Here is a 25003-nt window from a genome sequence, read left to right as displayed (position 1 = left end):
CTGAGTTCTTGAATATAAAATTACAAATGTCTCAATATAAGATAGTTATATAGGAAATAGAGCATATCATCAGTTATTAACAGCTCAGAGTAAATGATCACAATTACATAATCTTAAAGTTCACAGAGAACTGAGAAAATGTATAGTATACCATATAGATTTAGCATAGCTCCTGTCCCTTGAATAAGGACCTTAGGGTTTAGTGTATTAGATTAACATAATTCTTTATTTACTTATTGAGAGATTTTCTGTAGTATATACTATGGAGTATGCATCTTTAAGACAAGAGGGTCAGAATGGACAGTATGAATGGGTTTAGGGGATGGAAACTGGGAAAAAATGTTGGAAGGGAAGAGAGGTATCCAAAATTGATTTGGTAGGACCCAAGAGAAATTTGACCACAGTGTTGCCAAGGATATTAATAAGAAAACACTTACATACATTGTTTATCTTTTTATCTCCATGGGATACTTCCCAAATGTTATCAAGGAAGGATGGTTTAGGCTTTTCCTCATGACTTACATTTTTAAGATATTTCTCTAGTCCATTTACCTTTTCACTCCCTGTTACTCAAGGATACTATACTCTCTTCTTGCCCAGGGAATGTGTTACATGATTTCATGTAATTTTCATGATCTTATTGAATGGGAAGAAATATCCCTACCCCCACTTTACAGATGTAGAAAATAAGGTTTTGAAAGATTGAAGAACATAATCCAGATTCAAGTTCATTCTAATATACCCAACTGCCACATTGTGTAGGAAATAATGATTTTCACTAAAAACCTAAAAATGAACAACCACCTGGCAGCTTCTTTATCAAGAACTGTTTCCTTTTCCTATCTGGAGCTCCTTTTTTGTATCATTCTTTTTCAAGTTATAAAACTGCAAAGGCAAAGCCTTACCATTCTCCCTTGCTGAACAACCCTCTCCCCTTACCCCCATTACAGTGAATCTTTCACAAGGTGATCCTGTTGTGAATTATAATGTATAATTAAGGGAGAAGTTTTTTTTTCCCTTGTTCTTTGGAATTTTTTTTCTTGAGCCAGAAAATTATTATGGGCTCACAGGTGCTGGGAAGGGATGATAACTTTCCATCCAAAAAATCCTTCTGATTTCTTTCTTATATCCTTCTCTTTAGCTCTATAATGAAGGAGGAAAAAATGCATCCTAAATTATATTCCTTTTACCTTAAAAATATCTCCATACTGTTTCTCCACTACCCATCTTGAAATGTGAGCTATGGCTAAAAACTTCAACCCAACCCCCAGCTCTTATCTTTGTAAGTAATGAAATACAGTCATACAAAAAGATAGAGAAAGAGCTTCATTTGTAGGAGACTGTTGCATAAGAACCATGAGCTAGTTGATATATGTATGTGTAGATAGATATATATATATATATATATATCCAATAAGGATTAGTGTTACTGTTGTACAAAGAGAGTTGAGTGACTTGTCCAGTTCATACAACTGGTAAAAGTCTGAGGCCAGAAAAATGACTTCCTGACTCCAGGTGCAGCATTCTATATACTTGTAACACCTAGCTTTCTCCCATAAGGGTAAGTATAGAGTAAATAGGATCAAAGATCTAGAGCCATTAAATGATTGCTGATTGACTGATAGTTCTAAATATGCATTTCTAGAAAAATGAGAATAATTGTTTTTGTTGTTTTTTTTTTTTTTTTTAACACTAGTACCAGTAATGTCACTGGTCACAGTATTACTGCAATAGGTTTAGTAATAGAAGTGTACACACATGAACGAAACTTGGCATTTGTAGAGTTTTCATATCTTTCCAGTATATAATTTGAATTTATTATGCATTACCTTATTCATCAATTGTAATTTCACAAGTGAAGAAAGAGAGGATCTCCTTATTTTAATGAATTATCTGAGGCCATACTTTGAATTTAAAATGTCCACAGTTAAAAGTACTTTAAAGAGTGTATCATCCAACCATCTCATTTTATAAATGAAGAAACTGAGGCAAAGTTAGAAAAAGCAAATTGCTCTAAATGATACAGGATTTTATATGCTCCAGCATACCAAATTTGATTCTATATCCAATATTCAGCACATATACCTTCATATAATCATCTTTGAGATAAAGAAAAGAAGAAATAAAATTTTTTCTGCCTCATGAATTAAAGAAGGGGAGACTACTGGCTACAAAAGAAAATATAAACAAATGTTTGATAACCAAGTATACCTCAATCAGGGAAGTGATCAAAAGTGTATATGAGTAAATCAGGAAAAGCTTCTTGGAGAAAGTGAAATTATGACATGAAATAATTAAGAATTTTCAGATAGGTATGTTGGGAGGATAGGAGAAGAGGAAGGAAATCTTATAGAGAAAGCATTCTGAACCAGTAGTGAGTAAGGGAATAGTAAAGAACACAGTGAAGAATAGTAGAGGAAATAGTAGAGGATACTGGCTGAACTGTTGGAGAACAATGGAGGATCAAATAGCAATGGTTGAATGTGGTTTTTTGATGAAACACCCTGAATTTCAGGTTGAGAACTTTAGATTTGTTGGCACTAGGTATTTGGTGTATGAAAATAGAACAACTGGACATCAAAGGAACTGAGTTTGAATTCCCTTTCTACAATATGTGTCATCTTGGACAAGCCAGGTAACCTGTCTAGGGCTTACTTTTCTCAACTTATAAAATAGAAGTTGAGTCTGATTGACATATAAAGTTACTTCAAATATGAAATCTCAGATTCTATGACCTGTTGAACATATCTTCAGCTTCCAGGGTCTGTAGCAATCTGGCTCAAAGTTTTCAGGTTGCTGGAACAGTTGTAACCCAAATACTGATCTGCTAAAAAGCAAAAACAAACATCAACAACAAAAACCTTTGAACCATGTTTCATATCTTAGTTTCCTCCCTAGGATAAAGGCAATATATGACCTTTTACTCAATCTCCAACAAAAGTGATTTCCTTTTGCCTAAAGAAAAGCAAACCTATTTTTTAACTCAAAGAAAGAAGGAAAGGGGCAATTCAGAATTTGGTTAGAATCATTGGTATAGACATTAAATTCAGCATGGTGTCTCTTGACCCAAGGCTAGAAGGAAATGAATCTGCAGGATTCAGAAACAAAGTAAAACCAAACAAACAAGTGTATAGGGTAGGGATGCTTTTGATGACCATAGGGAGAAAAAGTGATACCCAAGTCATTTTGCTTAATTGTCTTTGTTACAAGAGCAAATACATTATTTTCCCTTTAGAGAATAGGAAGTATTTACAGAAATGATCGTGGCATAAACACAGAAGGTATCATGTAACATTTCTGAAAGAAAGAAAAAGAAAAGTATCAGCACCATGGAGAGATGCCTCCCTACTCTTGAAGCTCTTGAAATTTAAGCCATCACTATGTTAGTTCTTGTAAAAAGGAAAAGAGAAGAAAGGAGATAAACTCATCAAATACACACGAAAAGTGGGGTAGGTGGGGAATAGGTAGCACAATAAAGATTCTGATAGATTTATGGAAAACTTGCTAAGGTGTATTGTGTAAAGATATTGTGTTAAACATGGGATAAATATGCAGGCTTCCTTTGCAGCTGTTTGCTTGTTTTCAGATCAGAGACTTTTTTGTCTGGAGCTAATTCAGAAGAATGTTAGTGAGTACACAATAGGGGCATGGAACAAGACTTCCTGAACCAGATTTCTCCTCTTTCTTCTCTATGCCTTACCTTACATAATCCTCACTTAGGGTTGTCATTCCTGCCTGCAGCTGTGCCCTCCAGAACAATCTCAGCTGGCTCGGTGACATTTTAATAATAATACTTTGTACTTATACAGCACCTGTCATCCAATGATCTCAAAGTACTTCCCCAGAGATTAACTCATTAATCCTCACAAGGTTAAGTGATTCCCTCAAGGTCAGGGAGACAGAGAATGTCAGAGGCAGGCGCGGGAACCTAGCACCGTCTCTCTCTTCCTGGCAGAGAGGACTGTATATTTAGAACTTGCAGGGTCTCCACCACATCTCTCTGAGCCACTTATTCCAAAATGTCTGGTGTTTAAATAACTCTTTTATGTACAATGACAATCTTCTCTGTTTTCAATGATATTTTGTTGTTGCTGTTATTTTTTGATGTTGTTGGAATGAAACTGTGGAATGATAGAAAGATCACTTTTCAACTACTCGGGAGATCTGAATTTCATTAACATCTCAGACATTTATAAGCTGTGTGACCTTAAGTAAATGACTTTACTTCTCACAACCTCAGGTTCCCATTTTGTCAAATGGAAATCTGCAATAACTTATACTATTTACTGCATAGAGGTGCTGTGAAGAAGATCCTTTTCAAACTAAAAGGCACCCTGTAATTGTGGATACTTATTATTGTTAAATTATGTGTTAAGCATTTTGGGTTATAAAGGAGGAAAAGGAACCAATTTTTTTTGTCATATAGTAGGAACAAGTTAGCAGCACTCAGAGCACTTGAGAAAATCATGATTGGTTGTGTATATAGCTGATCAGTCCTGGGGAGGATATAGAGCACTTCTACTCCCTTCTCCTTCTATCTCTTGCACATCCAAACCACAGTAAGGAAAATGAAATGCAAGGGTCAAATATGAAAGAAAGGAGACAACACTTGAAAGATAGATAATGGTATCTTAAATTTGCATAGCACTTATGACTTTTTTGTAGTTCTTTCCTATGTTTTCATTTGATTCTTAAATAGCTTTGTGAGTCAGATGCAATAGATACTATAGTTCCCATATAACCTTTAGGGTAACTGAGGCATGAGCTAGCTAAGTCATTGCCACATGTCTAAAAGATGATAGAACCTAGACTCAAACCTATTTTCTATCTTTGAATATTTAAGCATGTTATTCTATATCTCTGATCCTCTGTTTCTATTTGTAAAGAGATTAGACTATATGGACTCTTAAGTTCCCTTCTAACTCTAAATCTTAAAACCTGTCTCCAAGCCTAGATCTCTTCCCACTTTAGTACAGATGTTTTTTTAATTCAATAGTAAGTTCTTTGAAAGAAGTTTTCTCCTTTTATATCCTTCACAGATCTGACAATTCCCAGTCCATTACAGTGGTAAATATAGTCTTACTAAATTGAATTAAATTAATTTCACTGTACATAGGACTCAACCTCATCAAGGACTCTCCTCCTATGCAAATGTTGATATTTTTCAGTCTTTTTCTCTTCGTTGTTTCAATCAATATATCTATGTTTTGATAACATTGATTTTTTTTTAATTTTTTTTTTATTTAATAGCATTTTATTTACAGGATATATGCATGGGTAACTTTACAGCATTAACAACTGCCAAACCTCTTGTTCCAATTTTTCACCTCTACCCCCATTCTCCCTAGATGGCAGGATTACCAGTAGATGTTAAATATATTAAAATATAAATTAGATACACATAAGTATACATGACAAAAGTTATTTTGCTATACAAAAAGAATCAGACTCTGAAATATTGTACAATTAGCTTGTGAAGGAAATCAAAAATGTAGGTGTGCATAAATATAGGGATTGGGAATTCAATGTAATGGTTTTTAGTCATCTCTCAGAGTTCTTTTTCTGGGCATAGCTGGTTCAGTTCATTACTGCTCCATTAGAAATGATTTGGTTGATCTTGTTGCTGAGGATGGCCTGGTCCATCAGAACTGGTCATCATATAGTATTGTTGTTGAAGTATATAATGGATCTCCTGGTCCTGCTCATTTCTACTCAGCATCAGTTCGTGTAAGTCTCTCCAGGCCTTTCTGAAATTATCCTGTTGGTCATTTCTAAGAACAGTAATATTCCATAATATTCATATACCACAATTTATTCAGCATATCTCCAACTGATGGACATCCATTCAGTTTCCAGTTTTTAGCACTACAAAAAGGGCTGCACAAACATTTGTGCACATACAGGTCCTTTCCTTCTTTATAATCTCTTTGGGATATAATCCCAGTAGTAACACTGGATCAAGGTATGCACAGTTTGATAACTTTTTTGAGCATAGTTCCAAACTACTTCTCCAAAATGGTTGGATTCGTTCACAACTCCACCAACAATGCATCAATGTCCCAGTTTTCCGCATCCTCCAACAATCATCATATTTTTCCTGTCATCTTAGCCAATCTGACAGGTGTGTAGTGGTATCTTAGAGTTGTCTTAATTTGCATTTCTCTGATTAATAATGACTTGTAGCATCTTTTCATATGACTAGAAATAGTTTCAATTTCTTCATCTGAGAATTGTCTGTTCATATTCTTTGACCATTTTTCAATTGGAGAATGGCTTGATTTCTTATAAATTAGAGTTAATTCTCTCTATATTTTGGAAATGAAGCCTTTATCAGAACCTTTGACTGTAAAAATATTTTCCCAGTTTATTGCTTCCCTTCTAATCTTGTCTGCATTAGTTTTGTTTGTACAAAACTTTTCAGTTTGTATAATCGAAATTTTCTATTTTGTGATCAGTAATGATCTCTAATTCTGCTTTGGTCATAAAACCTTCCCTTCCATCAGGTCTGAGATGTAAACTATCCTATGTTCCTCTAATTTATTAATGATTTCATTCTTTATGCCTAGGTCATGAACCCATTTTGACCTTTATCTTGGTGCAGGCGTTAAGTATGGATCAATGCTCTAGTTTCTGCCATATTAGTTTCCAATTTTCCCAGCAATTTTATCAAATAGTAAGTTCTTATCCAAAAGCTGGATCTTTTGGGTTTGTCAAAGACTAGGTTGCTATATTTGTTGACTGTTTTATCCCTTGAACCTACTCTATTCCACTGATCAACTAATTATTCCTTAGCCAATACAAATAGTTTTGGTAACTGCTGCTCTATAATATAATTTTAGATCTGGTACAGCTAAGCCATTATCATCTGATTTTTTTTTCATTAATTCCCTTGAAATTTTGACCTTTGTTTTTCCATATGAACTTTGTTGTTATTTTTCTAGGTCATTAAAATAGTTTTTGGGGAGTCTGATTGGTATAGCGCAATAAATAGATTAGTTTAGTAATATTGTCATCTTTATTATATTTGTCGCCCTATCCAAGAGCATTTAATATTTTCCAATTGGTTAGATCAGACTTAATTTTGTGAAAAGTGGTCTGTAATTTTCTCATAAAGTTTGATTTTCCTTGGCAGATAGATTCCTAAATATTTTATATTATCAGTAGTTACTTTAAATGGAATTTCTCTTGTAACTCTGACTGTTGGATTTTGTTAGTGATATATAAGAATGCTGATGACTTATGTGGGTTTATTTTATAACCAGCAACTTTGCTAAAGTTGTGGATTATTTCTAAAACTTTTAGCAGAATCTCTGTTCTCTAAGTATACCATCATGTCATGGCAAAGAGTGATAATTTGGCTTCCTCATTGCCTATTCTTATTCCTTTAATCTTTTCTCAGCTCTTATTGCTATAGCTAGCGTTTCTAATACAATATTAAATAGTAAGTGATAGTGGGCAACCTTGTTTCACTCAGATCTTATTGGGAATGGTTGCAGTTTGTTCCATTACATATGATGCTTACTGGATGGTTTTAAATAGATGCTGCTGATTATTTTAAGGTAAAGTCCATTTATTCCTATACTCTCAAGTGTTTTTAATAGGAATGGATGTTGGATTTTATCAAATGCTTTTCTGCATCTATTGAGATGATCATATGGTTTTGTTAATTTGTAATTTGGCAATTATATTGATAGGTTTTCCTAATATTGAACTAGCCCTGCATTCCTGGTATAAATCCTACTTGATCATAGTGTATTATCTTGAGATGATTTTCTGTAGTCTTTTGCTAATATCTTATTTAAGATTTTAGCATCAATATTCATTAGGGAGATTGGTCTATAATTTTCTTTCTCTGTTTTCAGTTTACCTGGTTTAGGGTATCAGTACATGTTCAGTTATCAGAAGGAATTTGGTAGGACTCCTTCATTCCCTATTTTATCAAATAATTTATATAGCATTGGGGCCAATTGTTCTTTAAATGTTTGGTAAATTCAATGTAAATCCATCTGTCCTGGGAATTTTTTCTTAGGGAGTTGTTTAATGCCTGTTCTATTTCTTTTTCTGAAATGGGACTATTCAAGCAATTTACTTCCTCTGTTAATCTGGGAAGTCATATTTTTGAGGTAGTCATCCATTTCATAGGTTATCAAATTTATTGGCATAAAGTTGAGCAAAATAACTCTTATTATTTCTCTAATTTCCTCTTCCTTGGTGGAAGTTCTCCTTTTTTTTAGACTACTAATTTCATTTTCCTCCTTTTTTCTAATCAGATTTACCAAAGGCTTATCTATTTTATTGGCTTTTATAGAAACTCTAGTTTTATGGTATTCGTCTAATAGTTTTTCACTTTCAATATTTTAATTTTCCTTAATTTTAGAATTTCCAATTTAGTATTTGATTGGGGTTTTTAATTTGGTTTTTTTAGTTTTTTTAGTTGCAAGCCCAATTCATTAATCTTTTTCTTTCTCTGTTTTATGTCAAGTAAGCCTCTGGGATATAAATTCCTCTTATTACTTTGGCTGCATCCAATTTTGGTATGATGTCTCATCATTGTCATTATCTTAGAAATTATTAATTGTATCTATAATTTTGGCTTGCTCACCCAATCATTCTTTAAGATGAGATATGTTTTAGCTTTCCAATTACTTTTTGGTCTTTTCCCTAATTTTTTTGTTGAATGGTAGTTTTATTGCACGTGATCTGAAAAGAAGCATTTACTATTTCTGCTTTCTTGCATTTAATTTTGAGGTCTTTATCCAATATATGGTAATTTTTGAATAGGTTCATGAACTGCTGATGAAGAACGTATATTCCTCTCTATCTCCATTTCAATTTTCTTCAAAGATCCAAATACCAATTTTTCTAATATTCTGTTTACTTTAATTTCTTTCTTATTTGTTTTGTGGTTTTGGAATTTGTCTAATTTTGAGAGTGCAAGGTTGGAGATCTTCCTACTATTTAGTTTTGTTGTCTATTTCTTTTGCAACTTTCTTAATTCTCCTTTAGGTTGATTGCCAACCACTTGGTGCATATATGTTTAATATTGATATTGCTTCGTTGTTTATGTACTCTTTGCAGGATGTAGTTTTCCTTCTTATCTCTTTAATTAGATCAATTTTTTACTTTTGTTTGATCTGGAGATAAGGATTTATGTATGTTGACTTCACCTGGAAGCATAATGATTTTGCCCAGCCTTTACCTTTACTCTATATGTATCCCTCTGCTTTAGGAATGTGTTTTGTAAACTTAATACTTGTAGGTTTGACTTTTGATCAGTCTGTATCTGCCTCCTCTTTATCGGGGGTTCATCCCATTCATTTGGTTAGAATTACTAAATCTGTTTTCTGCATCCTGATATTAGATTGTAGCTTACTTATTCTTGCCTCCAAGCCTCTCTTTTTCCCCTTTTAAACTTGTACCCTCTTGTATCCGATCTTGTCCTTTTAATCCCTCCCTCCCTTGTGAGTCTTTCTCCCTTTCCTTCCTTTATTATTCTTTTTTCTTTTCCTTTTCCTCTCCCCGTTTTTTAATGGGCGAGAGAGAATTTTTCTAGAACAAATGTCAATTATTTTCCTTTGTGAGCTAACTTGATGAATAGATTCACAATGTTTTCTCCTTCTAATTCCCTCAGATATGATAGTTTCTTGCCTCTTTGTGGATGTGGTTTCCTCTTTATCCTCCTTTCCACCTTATTCTGCATGACCTTTTCCTATATTCTTTTTTTGTATATCAGTACTATCAAATTTTATATGTATTTTTTTTGCTTGATATCACAACAGAAATACTTCTCAAGAGTTATTTTTACCTTTTTCTGCATCTCTTGAGTTCTATTCTTGGAGATCAAATTTTTGTTTAGTTCTGGTTTTTTTTCTTCAGAAATAAATGGAATTCATTTGTTTTCATTAATGTCCATCTTCTTCCTGAAGAAAATGCTCGTTTGGGTAAAGTTTATTTTCTGGCTGCATCCCAGTTCTTGTGCCTTTCGGAAATCTTTCAGACCCTCTTTCCTTTAATGTAGAGGCAGCCAGATCTTGGTGATCCTTATTGTGACTTGGTATTTAAATTTGGTTTTTGTGTTTTGTAAAATTTTTCTCTTAATCTGATAGTTCTGGAAATTTTGGCCACAATATTCTTTGGGGTTTTATTTTAGGTTTTTTCAGGTGTTGATGAATCTTTCAATGCCTATTTTACCTTCTGATTTATTACATCTGGGCAGTTCTTTTGATGATTTCTTGTAAAATAGTATTAGGGCTTTTTTTTCATCATAGTTTTCGGAAAGTCATAATTCTCAGATTATCTCTCTGAGATCTATTTTCCAAGTCTGTCATTTTAGCAAGTAGATAATTTTGGTTTTCTTAGTTTGTCATTTTTTTGGTTTTGCTTGACTTGTTCTTGTTCTCTATATGCATGATTGTTTCAATTTGTTCAGTTCTAATTTTTAAAGATTGATTTTCTTCATTAGCTTTTTACTTCTTTCTGTATATGTCCAATTGAGTTTTTTGAATGTATTGTTTTGGTCTGTATTTTTTTTCCATTTCACTAATTTTTTTTAGTGAATTATTTTCTTTTCCAATTCACAGATCTACTTTCTAGTGAATTCTTTTATTTTTTCAATTTGGCTAATTCTGCTATTTCCTGTGATTTTATTATTTTTCCATCACAATTTGCACTCCTGGGAATTCTTTAACTTTTCCAATTCGTATTTCGGAAGTTGTTGCTCTCGAGGCTTCTCTTCCTTTCCCATTTATCTTCTTAACTCTTTTTGAGACTTTTTTAATGTTCTCTTCTATGAGAGCATTATGTAAGAGGACAGTCTGATGCATTTTGGTTGTTTGAGGTCTCTTCAGTTTGCTGGCCTGCTCTTTCTTCTGCATAGAAGCTGTAGATCGTCTTTTTCATCTTTTTATTCATGTTTTAAAGCCTTTAGGTAAGTTCTCCTAGGCAAGGGGTTACCAGCTTCTCTGCAGGCAGGGAAGATGCTAATACGATTTTGCTCCGAGTAGGGAGTGCTCCGAGATGAGGTTTTCCTTCCCCCAAAGTGGATTCAGCACTGGCAAGCTATCAAAAGGTTAGTAGGGACTGAGTGATTTTATCGATTGCCCTTGGCTGGAGACTACTGGGTGAAAGTGTCACTGCCAGGCCGAGCCTCTGTGGGATGTGAGTATTAGCAGCTGACAGCAGACTGCAGACTGCCCGGAACTCTGCCCCAGTGTCTCTGCCCAATGCAATCGGCCCTGAAAGCTTCTATGGCCCCAAGCTGAGCTCCCACTGTGTCGTTGGATGTTAATTCTCTGGGCTGTGTCCTCCTAAGCGTGAGGATCACAACTGCCCAGGAAAAGCCTTACTGCGGGTTGGCTGTGCTTTGTGCTGAGATCTGTGCCTTCACCCTCGGTTTGAGACTCTCTCGGAATCTATCTCTCCCATCTGCACCGATTCTCCCTGGCCCGAACCAACTTTTTATGCGAGACTGCAGATTTCTTCGGCCGGTGAGTTGTTCTACTTTTATCTTTACGAATTGTAGCAGTAAGACTATTTTTGAGGCTCGATATAATATTGATAGATTGAGGGTAGAGAAGAGCTTAAAGTCTGTGTGTCTTCTCGCCTTCTTGGCTCAGCCCTGTAAGTGTTCTAAAATAGTTTTTGGGACTTGATTGGTATAGCGCTAAATAACAGATTATTTAGGTAATATTGTCATCTTTATTATATTTGCTATTCGCCCTATCAAGAGGCATTTAATTTATTTTTCCAATTGGTTAGATCTGACTTAATTTGTGGGAAAGAGTGGTCTGTATTTTGCTTATGAAGTTTCTGATTTCCTTGGCAGATGATTCTAATATTTTATATTATCAGTGTTTTTAAATGGAATTTCTCTTTGTAACTCTGACTGCTGGATTTTGTTATGATTATAGATGCTGATGCTTTTTGGTTTATTTTATAAGCATATTTTGCTAAGTTGGTGGATTATTTCTAATTTTTTTTAGCAGAATTCTGGGGTTCTCTAAGTACCATCATGTCATTTGGCAAAGAGTGATAATTTGGTTTCTCATTGCCTGTTCTTATTCTTTAATCTTTTCTCAGCTCTATTGCTAAGTAGGTTTCTATACAATATTAAATAGTAATCTTGATAGTGCAACCTTGTTTCACCTAGATCTTATTGGAATGTTGCAGTTTGTCCATTACATATGATGCTTACTGATGGTTTTAAATAGATGCTGCTGATTATTTTGTGAAAAGTCCATTTATTTCTATATTTCAAGTGTTTTTAATAGGAATGGATGTTGATTTTATCAAATGCTTTTTCTGCATCTGTTGAGATGATCATATGGTTTTTTGTTAATTTGCTATTAACATGGCCAATTATATTGATAGTTTTCTAATATTGAACCAGCCCTGTATTCTCTGTATATCCTACTTGATCATAGGTATTATCTCTGGAATGATTTTCTGTGTCTTTTGTAATATCTTATTTAAAGATTTTAGCATCAATTCATTAGAGATTTCATAATTTTCTTTCTCTGTTTTTGGCTTACCTGGTTTGGTATCAGTACCATGTCTGGTGTATAGAATTTGTAGGATCCTTCATTCTATTTTTATCAAATAATTGATATGCATTGGCCAATTGTTCTTTTAAATGTTTGATAAAATTCACATGTAAATCCATCTGGGCCTGGGATTTTTTTCTTGGGAGTTGTTTATGCCGTTCTATTTCTTTTCTGAAATGGGACTATTCAAGCAATTTATTTCCTCCTCTGTTAGTCTGGAAGTCTATATTTTTGAGGTAGTCATCCATTTCACTTGGGTTATCAAATTTATTGCAAAGTTGAGCAAATTAACTCTTATTATTTTCTTAATTTCTTTCATTGGTGGAAGTTCTCCTTTTCATTTTACTAATTTCATTTTCCTCCTTTTTTTAATCAGATTTACCAAAGGCTTATCTATTTTATTGGCTTTTTTTTCATAGAACTAACTCTTGTTTTATTAATTAGTTCAATAGTTTTTTTACTTTCAATATTTTTTAATTTCTCTTTTTAATTTTAGAATTTCAATTTAGTATTTGATTGGGGTTTTTTTAAAATTGGTCTTTTTTTTTTTTAGTTGTGTCTAATTCATTAATCTTTTTTTTCTCTGTTTTATTCAAGTAAGCCTCTAAGGTATAAAATTTCTTATTACCAGCTTTGGCTTTGCATCCACAAATTTTGGTATGATGTCTCATCATTGTGTTATCTTAGTGAAATTATTAATTGTATCTATAATTTGCTTTCACCCAATCATTCTTTAAGATGAGAGTTGTTTAGTTTCCATTACTTTTTGGCTATTTCCTCTTTTGTTGAATGTGTTTTTATTGTATCGATGATCTGGAAAGCATTTACTATTTCTGCTTTCTTGCATTTAATTTTAGGTCTTATTCCTAATAAAGGTCAATTTTGGTAGGTTCCTGAACTGCTGAGAAGAAAGTATATTCCTTTCTATCTCATTCAATTTTTCCAAAGATCCATACGTAATTTTTATATTCTGTTTACTTTTAATTTCTTTCTTATTTGTTTTGTGGTTTGATTTGTCAATTTGAGATGGCAAGGTTGAGATCTCCTATAGTTACAGTTTTGTTGTCATTTCTTCGTTAACTCTCTTAACTTCTCCTTCTAGGAAGTTGGATGTCATACCACTTGGTGCATATATGTTTAATATTGGATATTAGCTCTCATTGTTTATTCCCTTTAGCAGGATGTGCTCTTCCTTTCTTTTAACTTAGATCATTTTTACTTTTGCTTGATCTGAAGATAAGGATGGCTACCTACTTTTTTTGACTTCACATGAAGCATAAGATTTACAGCCTTTACGCTTACTCTATATGTATCTCCTGCTTTAAATGTGTTTCTGTAAACAACATTGTGGGTTCTGACATTTGATCCAGTCTACTATCTGCCTCTTTATGGGAGTTCATCCTATTCAATATTACGGTTAAAATTACTAAATCTGTATTTCCTACCATCTAATAACCCAGATTATGCTTTACTTATTCTTGCCTCCCAACTTTTCCCTTTTAAACTTATGTCTCTTGTATCACGATGCTTACCTCTTATAAGTAATCCTCACTCCCTTGAGTCTTTCCTTCCTTCTATATTACTCTTTTCCCTTTTCCTCTCCCCTGTTTTTAATGAGGCGAGAGAGAATTTTCTAAACTAATGTCAATTATTTTTCTTTGAGCCAACTCTGATGACAGTAAGATTAACAATGTTCTCGCTTTCTAAATTCCTCAGATATGATAAGTTTCTTTGCTTTTGTGGGATGTGGTTTCTTTTATCCCTCTTCCCACTTATTCTGCCATCATCCTTTTCCATATCTACTCCTTTTAAAGTTATATCAGTACAATCAAATTATACATGTATTCTTTTGTATATCCACAACAATAGCATCAATTCTCAGTTATTTTACCTTTTCTGCATTTCTTGAGTTCTATTGTTGAGATCAAATTTTGTTTGTTTTGTTTTTCTTCAGAAACAAATGGAATTCATTTGTTTCATTAAATGTCCATCTTCTTCCTGGAAGAAATGCTTCAAGCTTAGTTGTAAGTTTATTCTAGCTGCATCCCAAGTTCTTTGTGCCTTCGATATCATATTCAGGCTTCTTTCCTTTAATGTAGAGCAGCAGATCTTGGGTGATCCTTATGTTAGGCACCTATTTAAATTTTTTTTTTTTATTTTTTTCTGCTTGTAAAATTTTTCCTTAATCTGATAGTTCTGAAATTGCCAGATATTCCTTGGGGTTTTGATTTTAGGTTTCTTTCAGAAGGTGTTCGATGAATCTTTAAATTCTATTTTACCTTCTGATTCTATTACATCTGGGCAGTTCTTTGAATTCTTGTAAAAATATTGCTCTTTTTTTATCATAATAGTTTTCAAAAGTCCAATAATCCTCAGATTATCTCCTAGATCTATTTTCCAAGTCTGTCTTTTTGCAAGTAGATAATTCATGGTTTTTTTCAGTTTGTCATTTTTTTGTTTTTGCTTGACTAATTCCCTGTCTCAATGAATCATTAGTTTCTATTTGTTCAGTTCTAATTTTAAAGAATTATTTTCTTCATTAGCTTTTTTACTTCTTTCTGTATATGTCCAATTGAGTTTTTTTAAATGTATTGTTTTTTGGTTGAGAATTTTTCCATTTCACTAATTTTTTTTTTCGTGAATTATTTTCTTTTTCCAATTCACAGATCCACTTTCTTAGAGTTTTTGTCTTTCCAATGCAAATCCTACTTTCTTGGAGTTCTTTATTTTTTCAATTCACTAATTTTATTCCTGCACTTCCTGGAATTTTTAACTTTTTCAGTTCGTATTTCAGGAAGTTGTTTCTCTTTGTAAGGCTTCTCTTCCTTTCCCATTTATCTTCTAACTCTCTTTTTGAGACTTTTAATGTCCTTTATGAGACATTATGTAAAGAGGACATCTGATGATTTTGCTGTTTGGGTCTCTTAGGGTTTGTTGACCTGCTCTTTTTTCTGCATAGAAGTGTCGATCGTTCTTTTCATCTTTTTATTCATGTTTAAAGCCTTTAGGGTTGTTCCAGGGCAAGGGGTTAAGCCTCTGCAGACGGGGGAAAAACCGTTTCTGGCCCCAGGTATGGGAGTGCTCAGTGAGCTCCCCTTCCCCCAGGAAGTGGATCGCACTGGCCGAGCTATCGAGCTATTGAAGGCCCAGTTGGGCTTTGTGGGTTAGCATTGCCCTGGCTAGAGACTAGGGGAAAAGTGCACCCCAGGCCACCTCGGGGACTGTGAGTATTGCAGCTGAAGCAACGCCCCCCCAATCTGCCCCAGTGTTCGCCTGATGCAAATCAGCCCTGGGCTCTATGGCCCGCCGAGCCCCCCCTTGCAGATTGGAGGCTAACCAGGCTCGACCTCCGCCCGGCGGATCCAGCCCCCCAAGGAAAATCCCTTACTGCAGATTGGGGCTGCGGCTTGTGCTGAGATCTGTCTTTCACTTTCGGTTTGGGCCTCCTTGGAACCAATTTCTTTCCGTCTGGTGATTCCCCCCTCCCCGGAACCAACCTTTTTTTTTGGAGACTGGATTTTCTTCGGCTGGTAGTTTTCTCTTGTCTTTAAATTGGCATCAAAATTTTTGAGGCTCGATATAATATTGATAAAGAGGGTAAGAGAAGAGCTTAGAAAGTCGTGTGTGTCTTCTCCGCCATCTTGGCTCCGCCCCCCAATAACATTGATTTTTTAAAAAAAACTTGTTAACATTGGACACATTTGAACAGTGATCTTCTGAAACCTTTATCCCTATGTTAAATATCTAATTAATAACCAAAGGAAGGAATTTCAAGAATTATGATATGCTGGAGGTAAAGATACCTAAGAGATAAGCAAATTTTATAGCACCTCTTAGATATTATTTTGCAGGGAGGTTCTTCCCTTCACCGTCAAGGCTGTTCCAAGCTTGATCTTTTCAAGGGAATCATATGCACCAGAATGTACATTACTTAATTTCAAAGGAATTCTCCCAAGGAACTCATAGATCCGAACCTTCTCAGCCACCCCCAGGCAAGAGACCCAGGATAGTGACATGGTAATGTACCCGTGACTTTTATTATATCAATGAATGGAGCCATGTAGGGATCTGTTGTAGTTAGAAAGGTTTCTTTTTGTTGTTAGCATTCTTCTACATCCAAAGGGATTTATGGTAGGAAAGAAGAATGGGAGGAAAAAAGATGGGAAAGGTAAGAGAGGGAATGGGGAAAAATAAGTGAGACAGATTATGGATTCATAGAATTATAGATCACAGTATTGAAAGGATCCTCAGAGAACATCTACTAAAACTCATACTTGAAGAAGAATTCCTTCCATAATATCCTTGGGAAATGGTTGTTCAGCTTTGACCTTCAGTGATGGGACCCTCTCAACCACATAGAGAACTTCCTCTACTTTTTGATGTCTCTAATCTTTAGAGGTTTTACTTACACTTTGCTAAAAATCTCCCTATCTAAGACTTTCATCCATTATTTCTAGTTCTTCCCTCTATAAACAAGCAGAAGAAGGAAAGGAAAAGGAAACAAACTCAGAATCCTATGACTCTGATGAAATATAAACTTAAACAAAGCACAGGTTAACATATAAGAATCACTGTCTTAAAAAAGGAAGCAAATGCAGAGAATTTTTTTAACTTGTAACAGCAATATCTGTGCCCACTTGATGTATAAAGTGTTGTAATGAAGCCCAGGTATATCATTTAACTTCATTTATCTTTTGGGATGAATTACTATGTATATACACAGATGTATACATGTATGTATATTTACATGTATAAACACATATACATATTTATTTTTTCAAGTAAGAAATGACTTGTTAATATAATTTTAAATATCATGGGTTTTTTTTTATTCTAAAATAGTTATAGTAAGGGAAAAAGTTGTCCAGGGAATTAAGCAAGCTGAATTTGAATCCTAGTTCTGGAATTTATTAACAGTATGACTGTAGGTAAATCATTTAATCTACATCAAATTCAGTTTTCCCATCTGTGCAATGTACTTGAAGTTGAAGGGACTTCAAATGCCATTCATTTTAATTCACACTTAAACAAATATCTCTTATACAATATACAAATATACAGTAATTCAACCTTTGCTTAAAATTTAATGAGGACAGTACTCATTAACTCCCAAGACACTATTCTACTTTTGGACAGATCTGTGTGTGATTTTTTTCTTAATATTGATCCAAATTTGACCTCTCGATCTTTACTCCTATTTCTGTGTTCTGGTGCTGAACAACATATATATAATCCCTGTTCAACGTGATGACCCTTTAGGTGTTTGATAAAGGTTGGTATGTCCTCACTAATTCCTTTAGAGATTAAACTCCTGCTTTTGCCCTATTTACCAACGTCACCACTACCAATTTCTGTCAGTTATTCTTTTGGCATGATTATGAAGTCTTTGCCTTTTGGGAAGACCTGTTCTGCACATTTTCTACTTTTCAATTTTTGCCAAAATGTGGAATCCAAAACACATTATTATAGATTTAGTTTGATCAAGGCAGAACAAGGCACCTTCTCATTCCTTCTGCTGCTAATACTGCCAAAGAAAATAATGATGATGATATGTGTAATTTATATGTTTTAAGATTTGCAAGACATTTTAAATATATTATTACCCAAATTTGATTCCCCTCCAAAACTTTTTGAAATCATTAAGTTTTCTTACAATCTGTGTTTTACAGCTGAGAAAAGTGAGACTGGGAGAGTTCAGTGCAGTGGCCAGAATAATAAAACTAGTGTCAAAGGCAAAATTTCAACTTAGCTTTTTCTGGAATTGAGCTCCAGGACTCTATTGATTGTGACAAGAGTACCTTAACCTCCACTCTCTTGAATGCCAAATCATATTGATGACTCATTTGCAGATAAACATCTGTGTACTAACACTTTGCTTATCTTCTGCTTGTGTAGGTAATGTTTTGTACCTACATGTAAGATTTAACATTTGTGCCATTTAAATTTCATTTTGTTAAATCCATGCCATTTCTCAATCCCAATTCTGGTATTCAATGTATCAGCCATCCATGGAACATTTGTTTTATTAGAAAAGCTTACCACTAATGGCTTTATTCAAGGAACTTGTAAAAAAATCATAATAATAACCAATAGAGGATCATCCAGAGATATTTAGAGATATTCCACCAGACATTTCCTTTCTAGTTAATACTGAATCATCAATAAGTAATCTTTGTATCTGACAAGTCCACTCTTTTGGAATCTACTGCTATTATTACTTTACCTCCATCTTCCCAACTTATTCACAAGAATAGCAAGAAGGGCTTTGTCAAATGCTTTGTTAAAATTTATGTGAACAATATCTACATCATTATCAAAACCAGCCATTCTAGTATATGTTCAAAAAAAGAAATTAGGCTGGTCTAACATGACCTCTTCCTGAGGTTATCTTGTGTCACTCCTTTTTCTAGATGTTCATTAACTATCCTTTTGGTATTACATTCCAGAATTTTCCCAAGAACCAAAATCAACCTTCTTAGACTATGGTTTAAAGGCTTAATTCTATTTCCTTTTTTTTGAAAATCAGGACAACATTTGCTCTTTTTCAGTCCTACAACATCTCTTCTACTTTTCATAGATTTTCAAAGATCAATGACAGGGACTTTGCAATAACATCTAACAGTTCTTTCAGTACCCTGCAATGTAGTTCACCTAGGCCTAGTGACTAATCAGGAGCAGCTAGGTGTTCTCCTATTATCTCTTTTACTTATCTTCGATTTCAATTCCCCTATTAGCTATTTTTATTCTGTTCTTTCCAGTACAATGATCATTTTCATTGGCAGAGAAAACAGAAGCAAAATGAATTAAAGAGTTCCACCTCCTTTCTATCATCCATTATTATTGTTCCATCCACCCCACACAATAATTCTATCCATCTTTGATCCTCTAAAATAGCTTTATTAAAAATCCTTTTATTGTTGCTCATTGCATTCTTCACTAGCTTGAGCTTATTCTGAGCTGTCATACTTCAAACTGTTCATATGGGATTCTTCTCATTCCATGCTTTCTTATTCATCTTCTATTATCTGTCTTTGCTACCATTTTCTGAATATACAACTTTATATTCTAAATTAGTTGATGAGCTCCTTAAGCATCCACTATAAGATTAGAATCAAAATGAAATAGCTTCACTGTCATTGGAAAATTAAAAAAAAATTAAATCTGGATAGATCTTTGTCATTTTTTTCATCTGTTTGTTCTCTTCTTTATAGTTTTAGTCTTAAATGTTGTTTTTTTTTTTTAAATAACCTGGCTTATCAAGTCACACTAGCTTTCTCTAAATTTGTTCCTTCTACTCATTTCTTCTCTGTTTCTGGTTATTTTATGAACCTTTATTGATCATAATCTTTTATCATTTTTCTATAAAAGATTACACAGCCTATCAATTATTTGCACTGATAGGCATTAGTTAGATATCTCTAGAAAATACTGATACTTTATGTCAGTTCTTATTGTTTATACATTTTTAATTTCTTGATATCACATTCTTGCTAAAGTAAGTCAGGTTAGAATGGCCATTCTGATTCTATACAGATAGCTAATTTGGAAATGATATCTTTTTAAAAAATGCTTATGTTACTTTGATTTTTGTGTAATCTACTAGGTTTTGATCTTTCTCATCTTTCTCATTTCCTATTTCTTAACCATGTTTTCTAACATCTCTTTTTTTAAATTATACTGTCCAATGGCCATGGTTGAATTAAAGTCACCAGGTAAATGTAGTTTATTGAATTAATCTGAGACTACATGAGTTCTTCATATTTTTTTGACATTTTTCTACATTCATATTTTCCTTAGCAGATATTGGACATAAGCTGTAATGATTTCCATAATTTTAAACAAATGTTTATCATGAATTTTGCAGTATGAGTTGACCAAGTATTCCATGAAACTATAACTCTGGAAGCATAATAAAATTATTCTTACCTGCTTTTTTATTTGTATCACCAAGCAGAATCTGTGAACCTTCTGCTTAGTTACCTGAAACTTCCTTTGGTTTTCTGTTTCCTTTTCTGTTTTAATTTATAGCAAGGATCTGAAACTTTTTCCATGTCATGAACTCTTTAGTCAATGTGGTAAAACTGATGAGTCCTTTATGAAAATTATTTTATTTTTATAAGAAAAATACATGTTACATAGGAAAACAAAGATTAATAAAAGTAAATATGATTTTTCCCTATCTAAAATCATAGAATGAAGAATAAGAATGCCTGGTTTACAATAAGATTATCAAAATGTCTTTGATTCAGCTTGCCCAATTCTATGTGTATTAGTCGCTGGATAAGTAACCAACAACACGTAAGTTAATGGGGTTTATTTTGGGGTTGTTGTCATTTGGTTGTTTCAATCTTTTAAGATTCTTTGTGACCTTGTTGAGTCTTTATTTTAATTTTTAATCTCTTTAGAATTTTTATTTTCTCCAATTACATGGAAAAGCAATTCTTAACATTAATTTTTTAAATTTAAAGTTCCAAATTCTCTTCTTTTCCCCCTACTCTCTCTCATCCAATGAGACAAGTAATTTGATATAGATTATACATGTGTAGTCATGCAAAATATTTCTATAATAGTAATATTGTGAAAATATTCCTTCTATTGCCCTAATAATGAAAAAGTCCATCAATTTTCATCTTCTGAGGGAAAGGAAACCATATGTGTAAAAATATTTGTGGCAGCCCTTTATGTAGTGGCTAGAAACTGGAAATTGAAGGAATGCCCAATAATTGGAGAATGGCTGAATAAATTCTGGCATATGAATGCTATGGAGTATTATTATTCTATAAGAAATAACCAGCAGGAAGATTTCAGAAAGGTCTGGAGAGATGTACATGAACTAATGCTGAGTGAAATGAGCAGGACCAGGAGATTATTATGCACTTCAACAACAATACTGCATGATGATCAATTCTGATGGACATGGCTCTCTTCAACAATGAGAGGATCCAAATCAGTTCTAATTGATCTGTAATGAACAGAACCAGTTACACCCATAGAAAGAACACTGGGAAATGAGTATGGACCACACCATAACATTTTCACTCTTTCTGTTACTGTTTGCTTTCATTTTTGTTTTTTTTTTCCTTCTCAGGTTATTTTTACCTTCTTTCTAAATCCTATCTTTCCTATGCAACAAGTTAACTGTATACGTAAATTGTACTTAACATATACTATAACATATTTAACATGTATGGGACTACCTGCTATTTAGGGGAGGGAGTGGGGGGAAGGAGGGGAAAAGTTGGAACTGAAGGTTTTGCAAGGGTCAATGTTGAAAAATTACCCATGCATATGTTTTGTATATAAAAAACTATAATAAAAAATAAAATTAAAAAAAAGTTTCATCTTCTGAGGCAGAAATGTAAACAGATTAATCTTGTTAATTCCCTTTCCTGTTTATCTTTTTATATGTCTTGAGACATGTATTTGAAAGTTGTTTTCTATTTAGCTTTGTTCTTTTCATCAAGAAAGCTTGAAAATATTCTATTTTATTGAATATCCACCTCTCCACCGCAAAGGATTATATACAGTTTTTTTGGGTAGGTGGTTCTTGGTTGTAATACAAATTCCTTTGCCTTCAAGAATAACATATTCAAAGCCCTTTGATCCTTTAATGTAGTAGCTTCTAAATCTTGTATTATCCTGAATGTGGTTACACAATACTTGAATGGTTTTTTCTTGCTGCTTGCAATATTTTCTCTTTGATATGGGAGCTCTGGACTTTGAAAGTAATATTCCTAGGAGTTTTCATCTTTCTGGAGATGATTAGTTGTTTCTTTCAATTTTTATTTCATTTCTAGTTCTAGAATATCACGGCAGTATATCTTGATAATTTTTTGAAAGATTATGTCTAGGCCCTTTTATTTGAGCATAGCTTTCAGGTAGAGCCATGTACATCAGAATTGATCATTGTATAATCTTGCTGTTGCTGTGCACAATGATCCCCTGGTTCTGCTCATTTCACATAGCATCCATCATGTAAGGTTCTCCAAGGCTGTCTAAAAATCATCCTTCCAATTGTTTTTATAGAACAATAATAATCCATAACATTCATATACCATAACCTATTCAGCCATTCTCCTACTGATGGCCCTCCACTCAGTTTCCAGTTCCTTGCCACCACAAAAAGGGCTGCTACAAACATTTTTGCTCATGTGGGTCCTTTTCCCTTTTTTTTTTTTTTTGATCCTTTTGGGATAAAGTAGAGACGCTGCTGGATCAATGGATATTCACAGTTTGAGAGCCCTTGAGCATAGTCCAATAATGCTCTCAAAATGATTGGATCAGTTCACAATTCCAACAATAATATATTAGTGTCCCAAGATTCTCATATTTCTTACCACATTCATTATTATCTTTTCCTATCATCTTAGCCAATCTGAGAAGGTGTATAGTGGTACCTCAGAGTTGTCTTAATTTGCATTTCCCTGATCAATAATGATTTGGAGCACTTTTTCATAGGACTAGAAATGGTTTTAATTTCTTCATCTGAAAATTGTCTGTTCATATCCTTTGGTCATTTATCAATTGGAGAATGGATTTTATTCTTATAAATTTTGAGTCAATTCTCTATATATTTTAGAAATGAGCTCTTTATCAGAACTCTTGAATGTAAAATTATTTCCCCGGTTTCTTTCCTTCTAATCTTGTCTACATTGGTTTTGTTTGTATGAAAACATTTTAACTTAATATAATCAGAATTATCCATAATGTACTCTAGTTCTTCTTTGGCCACAAATCCCTTCCTTCTCAACAGATTTGAAAAATAGACTATTTTTTTGTTCTTCTAATTTGCTTATAGTATCACTCTTTATGTCTAAATCATGAACCCACTTTTACCTTATTTTAGTATAATGTTAGGTAAGGGTCAATCCCTAGTTTCTGCCATATTGATTTCCAGTTTTCTGGAATTTTTGTCAAATGCTGAGTTCTTATCCCATAAATTGGGGTCTCTGGGTTTATCAAACACTAGATTACACTAGTCATTGACTATTGTTTCTTGTGAACCTAACCTATTCCACTGATCAATTATTCTATTTTGTGGTTTTGGGTCTATTTTAAAAGTTGCTTGGTTTTCTAATGAGATATTTCACATTGTCTCCTTTCTTTGGTTCTGTTTTATTGTTTCTTGATTTCTTATAAAGTCATTAGCTTCCTTTTGCCCAATTCTAATTTTCAAGAAATTATTTCAGTGAGTTTTTGTACTTCCTTTTCCATCCGGCCAATTTTGCTTATTAAAGTATTCTCCTTGTTGGTTTTTTGCATTTCCTTTACCATTTAACCTGTTCTGATTTTTAAAGGCATTTCTCTCTCTCTCTCTCTCTCTCTCTCTCTCTCTCTCTCTCTCTCTGTGTGTGTGTGTGAGATCTCCTATACCAAGGTGGTGTATCATTTTTCATGATTTTCTTTCAGCACTCTCATTTCTCTTACCGATTTTTACTCTACTAATTTTACTTAATTTTCAAAGTCTTTTAGAACCCTTCCATGGCCTGAGATCAATTCATATTTTTGGAGGTTTTGGATAAGGGGAATTTGACTTTATCTTTTTTCTGAGTATATATTGAGCTTCCTTGTTACCACAGTAGCTTGTTGTGGTCTGAATTTTTTTTCATAGCCTGTTACTTGACTTTTACTTTATTAAAGTTGGTCTCTATTTCCATTCTATTATACTATTCTAGCTTCTAGGGATTTTGTGCAGCCATTTTCAAAGATACTTCTAGGGATTTGTAACTTTTCAGTTGCTGCAAGGTATAATTATTTCAGGAAAGGGGTCTTTATAGCAATAATACTTTCCTGCCCCATGTTCTGATCTGGGAGTGGCCACAAGCACATGTTTCTACTGGAAGGCTGAGGATGGTCCCTGTCTCAATGCTAGCAATGAGACCCCTATAATCTCCTTCTAATCTAAGTTGTTCAACCTGCTTACCATCTACGGGGCTGAAAGATCCAAAAGCAGCTCTTGCTACTGCTGATGGTTTGCTAGAGCTGGGGCTATACTGGTAAGGCCTTCACAGGACTGACTCCACTCTTACCCAAATGAGACAGACCTTTCCTGATGACTTTCTAAGTTGCCTTTGATGGTTGTGGTCTGAGAGGTCTAGAAATTGCCATTAATTCAGTTGCCCTGAAGCTTATTCCTGGTTTGCTCAGGCTGGAGCTGTTCTGGTATGGCCTGCTCTGGACTGAAATTTCCACTCTCATTCTGGTAAAACATATATTCCTGACCAGCAAGTTGTCTTGAGCTGGAAAATAATTTCACTACATCTTTTTTATGGGTTCTGTTGCCCTATAATTTGTTTAGAATCATTATTTAAAGGTATTTGAAAGGGTTTGGGGGAGAACTCAGGCAAGTCCCTGCCTCTACTCAGCCACCTTAGCTCAACCAACTCATTTAGGGTTTTATGGTAAAAATACTGGAATGGTTTGCTATTTCCTTCTCCAGCCTATTTTATAGATGAGAAAAT

Source organism: Sarcophilus harrisii, chromosome 1, assembly GCF_902635505.1.
Source record: "Sarcophilus harrisii chromosome 1, mSarHar1.11, whole genome shotgun sequence".
NCBI classification, from domain to species: domain Eukaryota; kingdom Metazoa; phylum Chordata; class Mammalia; order Dasyuromorphia; family Dasyuridae; genus Sarcophilus; species Sarcophilus harrisii.
This window is presented reverse-complemented; position numbering follows the sequence as displayed.